The following is a 13,268-nucleotide window of genomic DNA, read 5'->3' as shown; positions in this document are numbered from 1 at the left end:
GCTGACCCCTTGAGGCTGATTCTCCTCTGATGGTGGTGTTAATCCCTAATCCAGTGAATTTCCACCCACCTACTTTAATAACAGGTATTCCCTGGGGCAAGGACATCACGAGGCCCGATCAGCAAGCAGCTGTGCAGGCAGAAATATAGATCACAGCATTAAATGTTCAATCATTTGTTCCTGTACTGTCATCTCAATTACAGAATGGACACCCATGATATCATCTAGCAGAGTGATATGCAACTTAGCATGCATTCCCCCTCCTTCTGGAACAGGTTTGTCTTTTATTTGATGGTATTAAATAGATATCCTTGAGCAGTTTCACAACAAAAGTAGAAAGCAAGACTTGGTTCTTTAAATTAATTCTTAAGTATCAAGATTCTCTACTCTGAGATATTCAAACTGACTACACGACCTCCTAGATTTCCAATCAGTTCAGTCGCTCAGTCGTGTCAGAATCTTTGTGACCCCATGAATTGCAGCACACCAGGCCTCCCTGTCATAAGTTCATTCAAACTCATGTCCATTGAGTCGGTGATGTCATCCAGCCTTCTCATCCTCTGTCGTCCCCTTCTCCTCCTGCCCCCGATCACTCCCAGCATCAGGGTCTTTTCCAATGAGTCAACTCTGCACATGAGGTGGCCAAAACCACAGTTCAAAAGCATCAATTCTTCGGTGCTCAGCTTTCTTCACAATCCAACTCTCACATCCATACATGACCACTGGAAAAACCATAGCCTTGACTAGATGGACCTTTGTTGGCAAAGTAATGTCTCTGCTTTGAATATATTATCTAGGTTGGTCATAACTTTTCTTCCAAGGAGTAAGCGTCTTTTAATTTCATGGCTGCAATCACCATCCGCAGTGATTTTGGAGCCCCCCAAAATAAAGTCTGACACTGTTTCCACTGTTTCCCCATCTATTTCCCATGAAGTGATGGTGCCAGATGCCAGGATCTTCGTTTTCTGAATGTTGAGCTTTAAGCCAACTCACTCTCCTCTTTCACTTTCATCAAGAGGCTTTTGAGTTCCTCTTCACTTTCTGCCATAAGGGTGGTGTCATCTGCATATCTGAGGTTATTGATATTTCTCCCAGAATCTTGATTCTAGCTTGTGCTTCTTCCAGCCCAGCGTTTCTCATGATGTACTCAGTTCAGTTCAGTTCAGTCGCTCAGTCGTGTCCGACTCTTTGCGACCCCATGAATCGCAGCATGCCAGGCCTCCCTGTCCATCACCAACTCCTGGAGTTCACTCAGACTCATGTCCATCGAGTCAGTGATGCCATCCAGCCATCTCATCCTCTGTTGTCCCCTTCTCCTCCTGCCCCCAATCACTCCCAGCATCAGAGTCTTTTCCAATGAGTCAACTCTTCGCATGAGGTGGCCAAAGTACTGGAGTTTCAGCTTCAGCATCATTCCCTCCAAAGAAATCCCAGGGCTGATCTCCTTCAGAATGGACTGGTTGGACCTCCTTGCTGTCCAAGGGACTCTAAAGAGTCTTCTCCAACACCACAGTTCAAAAGCATCAATTCTTCGGCGCTCAGCCTTCTTCACAGTCCAACTCTCACATCCGTACATGACCACAGGAAAAACCATAGCCTTGACTAGTCGGACCTTTGTTGGCAAAGTAATGTCTCTGCATATAAGTTAAATAAACAGGGTGACACTATACAGCCTTGATGTACTCCTTTTCCTATTTGGAACCAGTCAGTTGTTCCATGTCCAGTTCTAACTGTTGCTTCCTGACCTGCATATAGGTTACTCAAGAAGCAGATCAGGTGATCTGCTATTCCCATCTCTTCAGAATTTTCCACAGTTTATTATGATCCACACAGTCAAAGGCTTTGGCATAGTCAATAAAGCAGAAATGGATGTTTTTCTGCAACTCTCTTGCCTTTTCCATGATCCAGCGGATGTTGGCAATTTGATCTCTGGTTCCTCTGCCTTTTCTAAAACCAGCTTGCACATCAGGAAGTTCACGGTTCACATATTGCTGAAGCCTGACTTGGAGAATTTTGAGCATTACTTTACTAGCGTGTGAGATGAGTGCAATTGTGCGGTAGTTTGAGCATTCGTTGGCATTGCCTTTCTTTGGGATTGGAATGAAAACTGACCTTTTCCAGTCCTGTTGCCATTGCTGAGTTTTCCAAATTTGCTGGCATATTGAGTGCACTTTCACAACATCATCTTTCAGGATTTGGAATAGCTCAACTGGAATTCCATCACCCCCACTAGCTTTGTTCATAGCGATGCTTTCTAAGGCCCGCTTGACTTCACATTCCAGGATGTCTGGCTCTAGGTGAGTGATCACACCATCGTGATTATCTGGGTCATGAAGACCTTTTTTGTACAGTTCTTCTGTGCATTCTTGCCATCTCTTCTTAATATCTTCTGCTTCTGTTAGGTCCATATCATTTCTGTCCTTCATCAAGCCCATCTTTGCATGAAGTGTTCCCTTGGTATCTCTAATTTTCTTGAAGAGATCTCTTGTCTTTCCCATTCTTTTGTTTTCTTCTATTTCTTTGCATTGATTGCTGAAGAAGGCTTTCTTATCTCTCCTTGCTATTCTTTGGAACTCTGCATTCAGATGCTTATATCTTTCCCTTTCTCCTTTGCTTTTTGCTTCTCTTCTTTTGACAGCTATTTTTAAGGCCTCCCCAGATAGCCATTTTGATTTTTTGGATTTCTTTTCCATGGGGATGGTCTTGATCCCTGTCTCCTGTACATTTTTATGAACCTCTGTCCATAGTTCATGAGGCACTCTGTCTATCAGATCCAGTCCCTTAAATCTATTTCTCACTTCCACTGTATAATCATAAGGGATTTGATTTAGATCGTACCTGAATGGTCTAGTCGTTTTCTCTATTTTCTTCAATCTAAGTCTGAATTTGGTAATAAGGAATTCATGATCTGAGCCACAGTCAGCCCCCATTGTTGTTTTTGCTGACTGTGTAGAGTTTCTCTCTCTTTGGCTGCAACGAATATAATCAATCTGATTTTGGTGTTGACCATCTGGTGATGTCCATGTGTAGAGCCTTCTCTTGTGTTGTTGGAAGAGGGTGTTTGCTATGACCAGTGCGTTCTCTTGGCAAAACTCTATTAGCCATTGCCCTGCTTCATTCTGTACTCCAAGGCCAAATTTGCCTGTTACTTTCTTGACTTCCTACTTTTGCATTCTGGTCCCCTATAATGAAAGGGACATCTTTTTTGGCTGTTAGTTCTAAAAGGTCTTGTAGGTCTTCATAGAATCGATCAACTTCAGCTTCTTCAGCATTCCTGGTTCGGGCATAGGCTGGATTACCATGATATTGAATGGTTTGCCTTGGAAATGAACAGAGATCATTCTGTCATTTTTGAGATTGCATCCAAGTACTGCACTTTGGACTCTTTTGTTGACCATGATGGCTACTCCATTTCTTCTAAGGGATTCCTGCCCATGGTAGTATATATATTGGTCATCTCAGTTAAATTCCCCCATTCCAGTCCATTTTAATTCACTGGTTCTTAGAATGTCGATGTTCATTCTTGCCATCTCCTGTTTGACCACTTCCAATTTGCCTTGATTCCTGGACCTAACATTCCAGATTCCTATGCAATATTGCTCTTTACAGCATCGGTCCTTGCTTCTATCACCAGTCACGTCTACAACTGGGTATTTTTTTTTTGGTTTGGCTCCATCCCTTCATTCTTTCTGGAGTTATTTCTCCACTGATCTCCAGTAACATATTGGGCCCTTACCGACCTGGAGAGTTCCTCTTTCAGTATCCTATCATTTTGCCTTTTCTTACTGTTCATGGGGTTCTCAAGGCAAGAACACTTCTTAGTTTGCAGTTGCCATTTTTTTTCCTGTTTATTTCTCAATCATAATTATTTTAGCAACTCCTTCACTGAGCTACAGATTTCTTGCAGACTCCCATTCATTAGCTTGATACTATCAGGGGAGTTTGTAATTTCCTCAGTTCTGTCTTGCCACAGCAAAGATTTGAAGTGATGGATGGAACAGTGTTATAGCTCTGTGTTACAGTTCAGTTTTATTTGGCAAGCAAAGGAAAATACGTCCTTGAGGAGTGGGGACGGGGCAATTCAAAAGATGTGAAGAGAAGAGACAAGAAGCCAGGGGCTCAAATTTGGCTCCTCTTTTTATGTTTTTGCTCTTTCGCCTGAGCCTGCCCTATGTAAACTGGGCTAGCCAGGAGGGCTGTTTGCTTCACCTCAGGTTCTCACTCTGGTCTTCGGACCTTCCTTTGTTCTATTTTCATAGGCCTTTTCCTTTCTTTGTCTTTTAGCCATGGCTAGTTTGGACTCCGTTTTCCTATTGTAACTACCTAACAATACCATTTAAATGTTTTCTTATGCCCTGCTGTGTGTGTAGTTGCTCAGTCATGTCTGATTCTTTGAGTCCTATGGACTGTAGGCTGCCAGTTTCCTCTGTTCATGGAATTCCCCAGGCAAGAACACTGGAGTGGGTTGCCATTTCCTTCTCCAGGGAATCTTCCTGACCCAGGGATCAAACCTCGGTCTCCTGCACTGGCATGCAGAAACAGGCAGATTCTTTACTATCTGAACCACCAGGGAAGCAGCAAAAGCCAAGTAAACATGGACTGTAGCCTATCAGCCTCCTCTGTTTATGGAATTATCCAGGCCATGATACTGGAGTGGGTAGCCGTGCCCTTCTCCAGAGGATCTTCCCAACCCAGGAATCAAACAGATATCTTGCATTGCAGGTGGATTCTTTACTAACTGAGCCATGATTTGCTTTTATAATCCCCTAATTTGCTTTATTCAGTTCAGTTCAGTTGCTCAGTTGTGTCTGACTCTTTGAGACTCTAGACTGTAGCACGCCAGGCCTCCCTGTCCATCAGCAACTCCTAGAGTTTACCCAAACTCATGTCCATTGATTCAGTGATGCCATCCAACCATCTCATCCTCTGTCGTCCCCTTCTCCTCCCACCTTCAATCTTTCCCAGAATCAGGGTCTTTTCAAATGAGTCAGCTCTTCACATCAGGTGGCCAAAATATTGGAAGTTCAGCTTCAACATCAGTCCTTCCAATGAACACCCAGGACTGGTTTCCTTTAGATGGACTGGTTGGATCTCCTTGCAGTCCAAGGAACTCTCAAGAGTCTTCTCCAACACCAAACTTCAAATGCATCAATTCTTCTGCACACAGCTTTCCTTATAATCCAACTCTCACATCCATACATGACTACCAGAAAAACTATAGCCTTGACTAGACAGACCTTTGTTGGCAAAGTAATGTCTCTGCTTTTTAACATGCTGTCTAGGCTGGTCATAATTTTCCTTCCAAGGAGTAAGCATCTTTAATTTTTTTAATTTTTAATTTTTCTTTTTAACTTTACAATATTGTATTGGTTTTGCCATACACCAAAATGAATCCGCCACAGGTATACATGTGTTCCCCATCCTGAACCCTCCTCCCTCCTCCCTCCCCATACCATTCCCCCGGGTCGTCCCAGTGCACCAGCCCCAAGCATCCAGTATAGTGCATCGAACCTGGACTGGCGACTTGTTTCATATATGATATTATACATGTTTCAATGCCATTCTCCCAAATCATCCCACCCTCTCCCTCTCCCACAGAGTCCAAAAGACTGTTCTATACATCAGTGTCTCTTTTGCTGTCTCGTATACAGGGTTATTGTTACCATCTTTCTAAATTCCATATATATGCGTTAGTATACTGTATTGGTGTTTTAATTTCATGGCTGCAGTCACCATCTGTAGTGATTTTGGAGCCCAAGAAAAGAAATATGCCACTGTTTCCTCTGTTTCTCCATCTATTTGCCACGAAGTGATGGGACCAGATGCCATGATCTTTGTTTTCTGAATGTTGAACTTTAAGCCAACTTTTTCATTCTCTTCTTTCATTTTCATCAAGAAATGTGCTTTATCAGCTGGTGTAAATTTGCTTTATGCCCTGGTGTAAATGATATTTCTTCAATACTTCTCCAGTGCTGATCCTGACTTGCCCATGGTTATATCCCAGGCTCCCAGGTAGGAAATGACTATCAGATGATTTGCCAGAAGTTTTACATTTTCATAGAACGTGATTGCCAAAATATATGAATGATTAAGTGCTTTGGTAACTTTGTGATGCTTTTCTAACTAGTTAGTCAAATTATTTGTAATGGCTGTAGGTGTAATTGAAGTCAGATAATCAAATATTATCTACAGAAACTTATACACTGAAAAAGCTATATTTTAGCACCCAGGGCATTGAATTGAAATTTAAAGATATGAACTGAAATACTTTAATACTGCTCCTGACCAGCTGTGGAACTTTGGGCCTAAAGCAGATTGCTTATCTCTTGTTAGTCTTTTTTGTGCATAAATTGCCAAGAGTTGAATGTAGATGGACTCTGCAGTATCACCTTCCAAATTCCTCAACAGTGCACATAAAGGGAAGAATCCAGTTTACAGAGATCAAGATTTAGGGAGTGGGAGGAACAGGAATTTTAGCATTCCAACGACTTCCAAAGTGAAGGTAGATGGAATAGAGGTCTAGAGAACCAATGTAGAGTGGTAAGTAGAAGTTTAAATACAGACTAGAATTATTCACAAGAATAAATTTTTCATACAAGGAGTTACTTAAAGGCTTTTTTAAAAGTAGTAAAGGGGGAAAAAAAAAAAGGCAGAATAGAAATTCCTTGGTAACTGGAATTGTTTACATCCTTAGTGTCTAGCATTGAATTCTAAGACATTCGGCTAAAACTACAGTAACAAAGTGATCATTTTATCTAACACTCAATATTTCAAATTTATTATGTAACCAATATTTTACAAATGCATATGGTTTACAGCTATTTACAATGGGCTGTTTTGAAAATATTTTGAAAAGTTTTGCAAATATTTTCGTGACTCTTTGAAGTCTAGTAGATTCGTTTTGGTGTTTTCCCACTATGTATGACTAAAGATCTGAGTCTACCAAATTTTTTAATAGTTTGGTTCTATATATTTTAGAAAAAATTTAATTCTTTCCACGAATATTTATTGATTAGCTACTGTGTGCCAGACATATTTTAGGTGCTTGAGCTAAAACAGTGAACAGAACAAGTAAAGATTTCTTCCCCTTTGTGAATTTAGATCCTAGAGAAGGAGAGAGAAATTGCTAATTACAATTACAAACATGCAAGTAGATATTGGCCAATCCCCTGTAGAAGGAAATGGCAACCCACTCCTGTATTCTTGCCTGAACAATCCCATGGACAGTCCATAGGGTCACAAAGAGTCAGACACAACTGAGTGACTAACCACACACACAAACAAGTGGATATCATGTGTCATTATGCTTATATGTATTACATAAAAATTAAAAGTAGCATATTGTAAGGAAGATATTTAGTGCTAGGAGGTAGTCTGCAATTTTAAATGCATGATCAAGATAGTCTTCATGAAGGACATATTAATTGAATAAGTATTACAAAAAGATAAGAGAGTCAGCCATGAGGACAGCCACATGAAGTCATGCATCCAGTGTGTTCAGGAAACAGTAAGCTGCCCAATGAGGTGGGAGCTCAGGAAGCAGCAAGAGATACTGTCCCTTCACATGGTGCCTGACAGGTTGCATTAATGACTCGTTGCTGATGAAAGTGAACCTGAGACCATTAGAGAGCTCTCATCAGAGAAAAGAGCAGGACTTGATTTATCTGTGACAGGGTCACTCTGACTGCTCAAAAGGGGTTGACTGGGGTGAAGTTGGGGCAGCAATTATAGAATTAGGGAGACGGGTTAGGGAGTGAATTCCAGTGATCTAGGTGAGAACTAAATGTGACTCACTCTGATTGGTGTTGATAAAGATAGCATGAAATGTTGAGTTCTGGATATATTGTGAAAGTAGAACTAGCATAATTTTGTGTCACACTGTTTGTGCGCAGGAAGAGAAAACTGAGGAGTTACTTAAAGTTTTTGGCCTAAGATATTAAATTCATAAGAAGGGGCTTCCCTGGTGGCTCAAATGATGAAGAATCTGCCTGCAATGGGAGAGACTCAGGTTTGATTCCTGGGTCTGGAAAATCCCCTGGAGAAGGGAATGGCTACCTATTCCAATATTCTTGCCTGGAGAATTCCATGGACAGAGGTGCCTGGTGGGCTACAGTTCATGGGGTTACAAAGAGTCAGACATGACTAAGAGACTAGTACTTTCATTTTCACTTTGATAGGATGGAGTTACCATCAACTGAGAAGAGGAATCTTTCTCTAAGAGAATAGCATGGTGGTAAGGATGGGATGATGGTGAGTGGAACTGGTATCAGGAGTTCATTTTTTTACATTTAAAATTTGAGATGATTATTAAACAACAAAGTGGAGATTTGGACAGACAGGTACATATATGAGACTCAAATTAGGGACCATGATTTGGGATGCTGTTATACATTTGTGGACATTCAGCAGTCAGATAACATTTAAAGCTATAGGACTGGATGTATTTATTGAGGTAGTATACATTGACAGAGAGAAAAAGGGGACTTGGATTAAGCCCTAGGTACTGCAAACTTACATAGAGAAGAAAGACAGAATCAACAAAGGAGAATGAAGAGTGACCTGTCAAGTAGAAGGAACATCAAGAAAGCCAAGTCAATTGAAAACCAATGAAATAAGTGTATCAAGAAAATAGCAATTAATTTAGCAATGGATTTAGCAAGGTAAAAGTCATTTGCAATATTGCCAAAGAAAGTTTGTTAAGGTAGAGTGTTGGGGAAGCTTGCCTCATTTTGGCTTGAGATGGAATGAGAGAAAATGAATAATATAGGAAGTATAAAAACTCTCCTGACACATTTTGCTAGGAAGGGAAAGAAATTAATGGAAAAAAGTATTTGGAAAGAGAGTGGAGTTTTTAAAAATGATATTTTGAGATTAAAAAAAAAAAGGCAAGATGTTTCATGTCTATGGAAATGATCCTGCAAAGAACAAATGTTGCTAAGGTGGAGTGTTAGTCACTCAGTCATGTCTGATTCTCTGCAGCCCCATGGACTGTAGCCTACCAGACTCCTCTGTCCATTGACTTCTCCAGGAAAGAATATTGGAGTGGTTGCGAGAGGAGAATTATCAGACTATTGCTCTTACATGGCAGGAGGAAATGAGATCTGGTACACAAGTGGAGGTATTGGCTTGAGATAGTAGAACTGAGAGTTCACAGGGAGTGGAGTTTTATAACAGGCAGGGAGGCTGATTATGTGGGTGCAGATACAGGAGGTGAGTAGACAGAGTGAAGTGAACCCGCAGAAATTATTTCTAATTGCATCAAGCTTTCCCTTAACTAAAAGGTAAAGTCATTGATTGGGACTCAAGAAAGAGAAGAAGGTTTTGGGATTCTAAAGACAGAGGAAAAGATGGGACTATTGCTCTAGCGTGTATAGCCCTTTATCACTGACGGTCCTAATAGTCCTGTAAGCACTTCAGAACAGTGAGAGAGTAGATGGAGAGTGAAACTGCAGTGTGATGGTTTAGCAGCTTCGACTCACTTGACATCCAGGTCAAGAATTTAAAGAGAGATTGGTCAGTGTGGTCTGAAGTACTACTCACAGGATGAACTGCAATTTACTGAAAAATTCACACAGTCTATTAGCATTTATCTGAAGACAGGCAAATCTATAAAATTTCTAGGTGAAATCTGAAGTTGGATTTAGCTCACTATTTGAGTTGAGCACCACCTTGTGGGAAGATAGCATAAGTGTCAAATTAACCAAAGAGTTGTAGAAACTGCAGAAATCATCAATAAACAGATTATCCTAATCTGTGCAGAGTTGGGTTGTGTGATTTGTCTCCCTGTTTAGGAAATAATCCTCGGAACTAATATTTATCTGAGCATTTATCATAGTATTGTCTTAACTTATTTGTCCTCAGATGTGACAAAGTCTCCACTTTAAAAAAAAAAAAAAAATGTACAGAACTCTGTAGTAATGAGCTTTTCCTTTTCCCTCCAGGCTAAAAGTCTTTCTGTCTGTCTGTCTGTCTGTCTGTCTGTCTCTCTCTCTCTCTCTCTATATATATATATATATTTTTTTTTTTTTTTTTTCCCTAAAGAGTCTGAACAGAAGTGTTGTGCTTCACTTAAGAATTCTATGAAGACTGTATCTGGCAAATTTTCCAGATTTCAAAACAAATTAAATTTGGCAGAGATCTCTGTTCATTTCCAAGGCAAACCATTCAATATAATGGTAATCCAAGCCTATGCCTCAACCAGTAATGCTGAAGAAGCTGAAGTTGAACGGTTCTATGAAGACCTACAAGACCTTTTAGAACTAACACCCCAAAAAGATGTCCTTTTTATTGTAGGGGACTGGAATGCAAAAGTAGGAAGTCAAGAAGCACCAGGAGTAGCAAGAGAATTTGGCCTTGGAGTATGAAATGAAGCCAGGCAAAGGCTAATGGAGTTTTGCCAAGAGAACGCACTGGTCATAGCAAACACCCTCTTCCAACAACACAAGAGAAGACTCTACACATGGACATCACCAGATGGTCAACACCAAAATCAGATTGATTATGTTCTTTGCAGCCAAAGAGGGAGAACTCTATACAGTCAGCAAAAAACAGACCAGGAGCTGACTGTGGCTCAGATCATGAACTCCTTATTGCCAAATTCAGACTTAAATTGAAGAAAGTAGGGAAAACCACTAGACCATTCAGGTATGACCTAAATCAAATCCCTTATGATTACACAGTGGAAGTGACAAATAGATTTAAAGGACTAGATCTGATAGACAGAGTGCCTGGTGAACTATGGGCAGAAGTTCATGACATTGTACAGGAGACAGGGAGCAAGATAATCCCCAATAAAAAAAATGCAAAAAAGCAAAATGGCTGTCTGAGGAGGCCTTACAAAAAGCTGTGAAAAGAAGAGAAGTGAAAAGCAAAGGAGAAAAGGAGAGATATAAGCATCTGAATGCAGAGTTCCAAAGAATAGCAAGGAGAGATAATAAAGCCTTCTTCAGTGATCAATGCAAAGAAATAGAGGAAAACAACAGAATGGGAAAGACAAGAGATCTCTTCAAGAAAATTAGAGATACCAAGTGAAAATTTCATGCAAAGATGGGTTCAATAAAGGACAGAAATGGTACAGATCTAACAGAAGCAGAAGATATTAAGAAGAGGTGGCAAGAATACACAGAAGAACTCTCCAAAAAGATCTTCATAACCCAGATAATCACGATGGTGTGATCACTCACCTAGACCAGACATGCTGGAATGTGAAGTCAAGTGGGCCTTAGAAAGCATCACTACGAACAAAGCTAGTGGAGGTGATGGAATTCCAGTTGAGCTATTCCAAATCCTGAAAGATGATGCTGGGAAAGTGCTGCACTCAATATGCCAGCAAATTTGGAAAACTCAGCAGTGGTCACAGAAGTGGAAAAGATCAGTTTTCATTCCAAAACCAAAGAAAGGCAATGCAAAGAATGCTCAAACTACCACCCAATTGCACTCATCTCACACACTAGTAAAGTAATGCTCAAAATTCTCCATGCCAGGCTTCAGCAATACGTGAAGTGTGAACTTCCAGATGTTCAAGCTGGTTTTGGAAAGGGCAGAGGAACCAGAGACCAAATTGCCAACAAACACTGGATCATGGAAAAAGCAAGAGAGTTGCAGAAAAACATCTATTTCTGCTTTATTGACTATGCCAAAGCCTTTGACTGTGTGGATCACAATAAACTGTGGAAAATTCTGAAAGAGATGGGAATACCAGACCACCTGACCTGCCTCTTGAGAAGCCTATAGGCAGGTCAGGAAGCAACAGTTAGACCTGGAAGAACAGATTGGTTCCATGTAGGGAAAGGAGTACGTCAAGGCTGTATATTGTCACCCTGCTTATTTAACTTATATGCAGAGTACATCATGGGAAATGCTGGGCTGGAACAAGCACAAGCTAGAATCAAGATTGCTGGGAGAAATATCAATAACCTCATATATGCAGATGACACCACCCTTATGGCAGAAAGTGAAGAGGAAGTAAAGAGCCTCTTGATGAAAATGAAAGAGGAGAGTGAAAAAGTTGGCTTAAAGCTCAAGATTCAGAAAACCAAGATCAAGGCATCTGGTCCCATCACTTCATGGGAAATAGATGGGGAAACAGTGTCAGACTTTATTTTTTTGGGCTCCAAAATCACTGCAGATGGTGATTGCAGCCATGAAATTAAAAGATGCTTACTCCTTGGAAGAAAAGTTATGACCAATCTAGATAGCATATTCAAAGCAGAGACATTACTTTGCCAACAAAGGTCCGTCTAGTTTTATTTTATTTTTAAACTTTACAATATTGTATTAGTTTTGCCACATATCAAAATGAATCCACCAACGGTATACATGTGTTCCCCATCCTGAATCCTCCTCCCTCCTCCCTCCCCATACCATCCCTCTGGGTTGTCCCAGTGCACCAGCCCCAAGCATCCAGTATCGTGCATCGAACCTGGGCTGGCAACTCGTTTCATACATGATATTATACATGTTTCAATGCCATTCTCCCAAATCTTCCCACCCTCTCCCTTTCCAACAGAGTCCATAAGACTGTTCTATACATCAGTGTCTCTTTTGCTGTCTTGTACACAGGGTTATTGTTACCATCTTTCTAAATTCCATATATATGCGTTAGTATACTGTATTGGTGTTTTTCTTTCTGGCTTACTTCACTGTGTATAACAGGCTCCAGTTTCATCCACCTCATTAGAACTGATTCAAATGTATTCTTTGTAATCGTTTTTCCAGTAGTTGTGTATGGATGTGAGAGATGGACTGTGAAGAAAGCTGAGTGCCGAAGAATTGATACTTTTGAACTGTGGTGTTGGAGAAGACTCTTGAGAGTCCCTTGGACTGCAAGGAGATCCAACCAGTCCATTCTAAAGGAGATCAGTCCTGGGTGTTCTTTGGAAGGAATGATGCTAAAGCTGAAACTCCAGTACTTTGGCCACCTCATGCAAAGAGTTGACTCATTGGAAAAGACCCTGATGCTGGGAAGGATTGGGGGCAGGAGGTGAAGGGGACTACAGTGTATAAGATGGCTGGATGGCATCACTGACTCGATGGACGTGAGTTTGAGTGAACTCCTGGTGTTGGTGATGTACAGGGAGGCCTGGCGTGCTGCGATTCATGAGGTCGCAAAGAGTTGGACACAACTGAGAACTGAACTGAACTGAAGAGCAGTCTCCAGAACACTATTTATTCCTGATGTTATCCCACATATTTGTTGCATATTCTGATAATGATGTTGGTGGGTGGGGGGCTTCCTTTGTGGATCAGATGGTAAAGAGTCTGCCTGC

At 40.9% G+C, this 13,268-nt stretch overlaps 1 long non-coding RNA gene across 1 annotated transcript in view; it reads right to left on the bottom strand.

Moving 5' to 3' along the window:
• LOC147357241 (uncharacterized) overlaps positions 1-13,268 on the bottom strand; it is a 79,531-nt gene that overhangs the window by 43,677 nt on the left and 22,586 nt on the right. The window lies entirely within an intron of this gene.

This window comes from Bos grunniens, chromosome 15, assembly GCF_055505025.1.
Source record: "Bos grunniens cultivar Pamir isolate PY7600 chromosome 15, Bosgru_T2T1.0, whole genome shotgun sequence".
NCBI classification, from domain to species: domain Eukaryota; kingdom Metazoa; phylum Chordata; class Mammalia; order Artiodactyla; family Bovidae; genus Bos; species Bos grunniens.
Note: the sequence above shows the minus strand (reverse complement) of the source record. Positions and strands in the feature narration are given on the sequence as shown.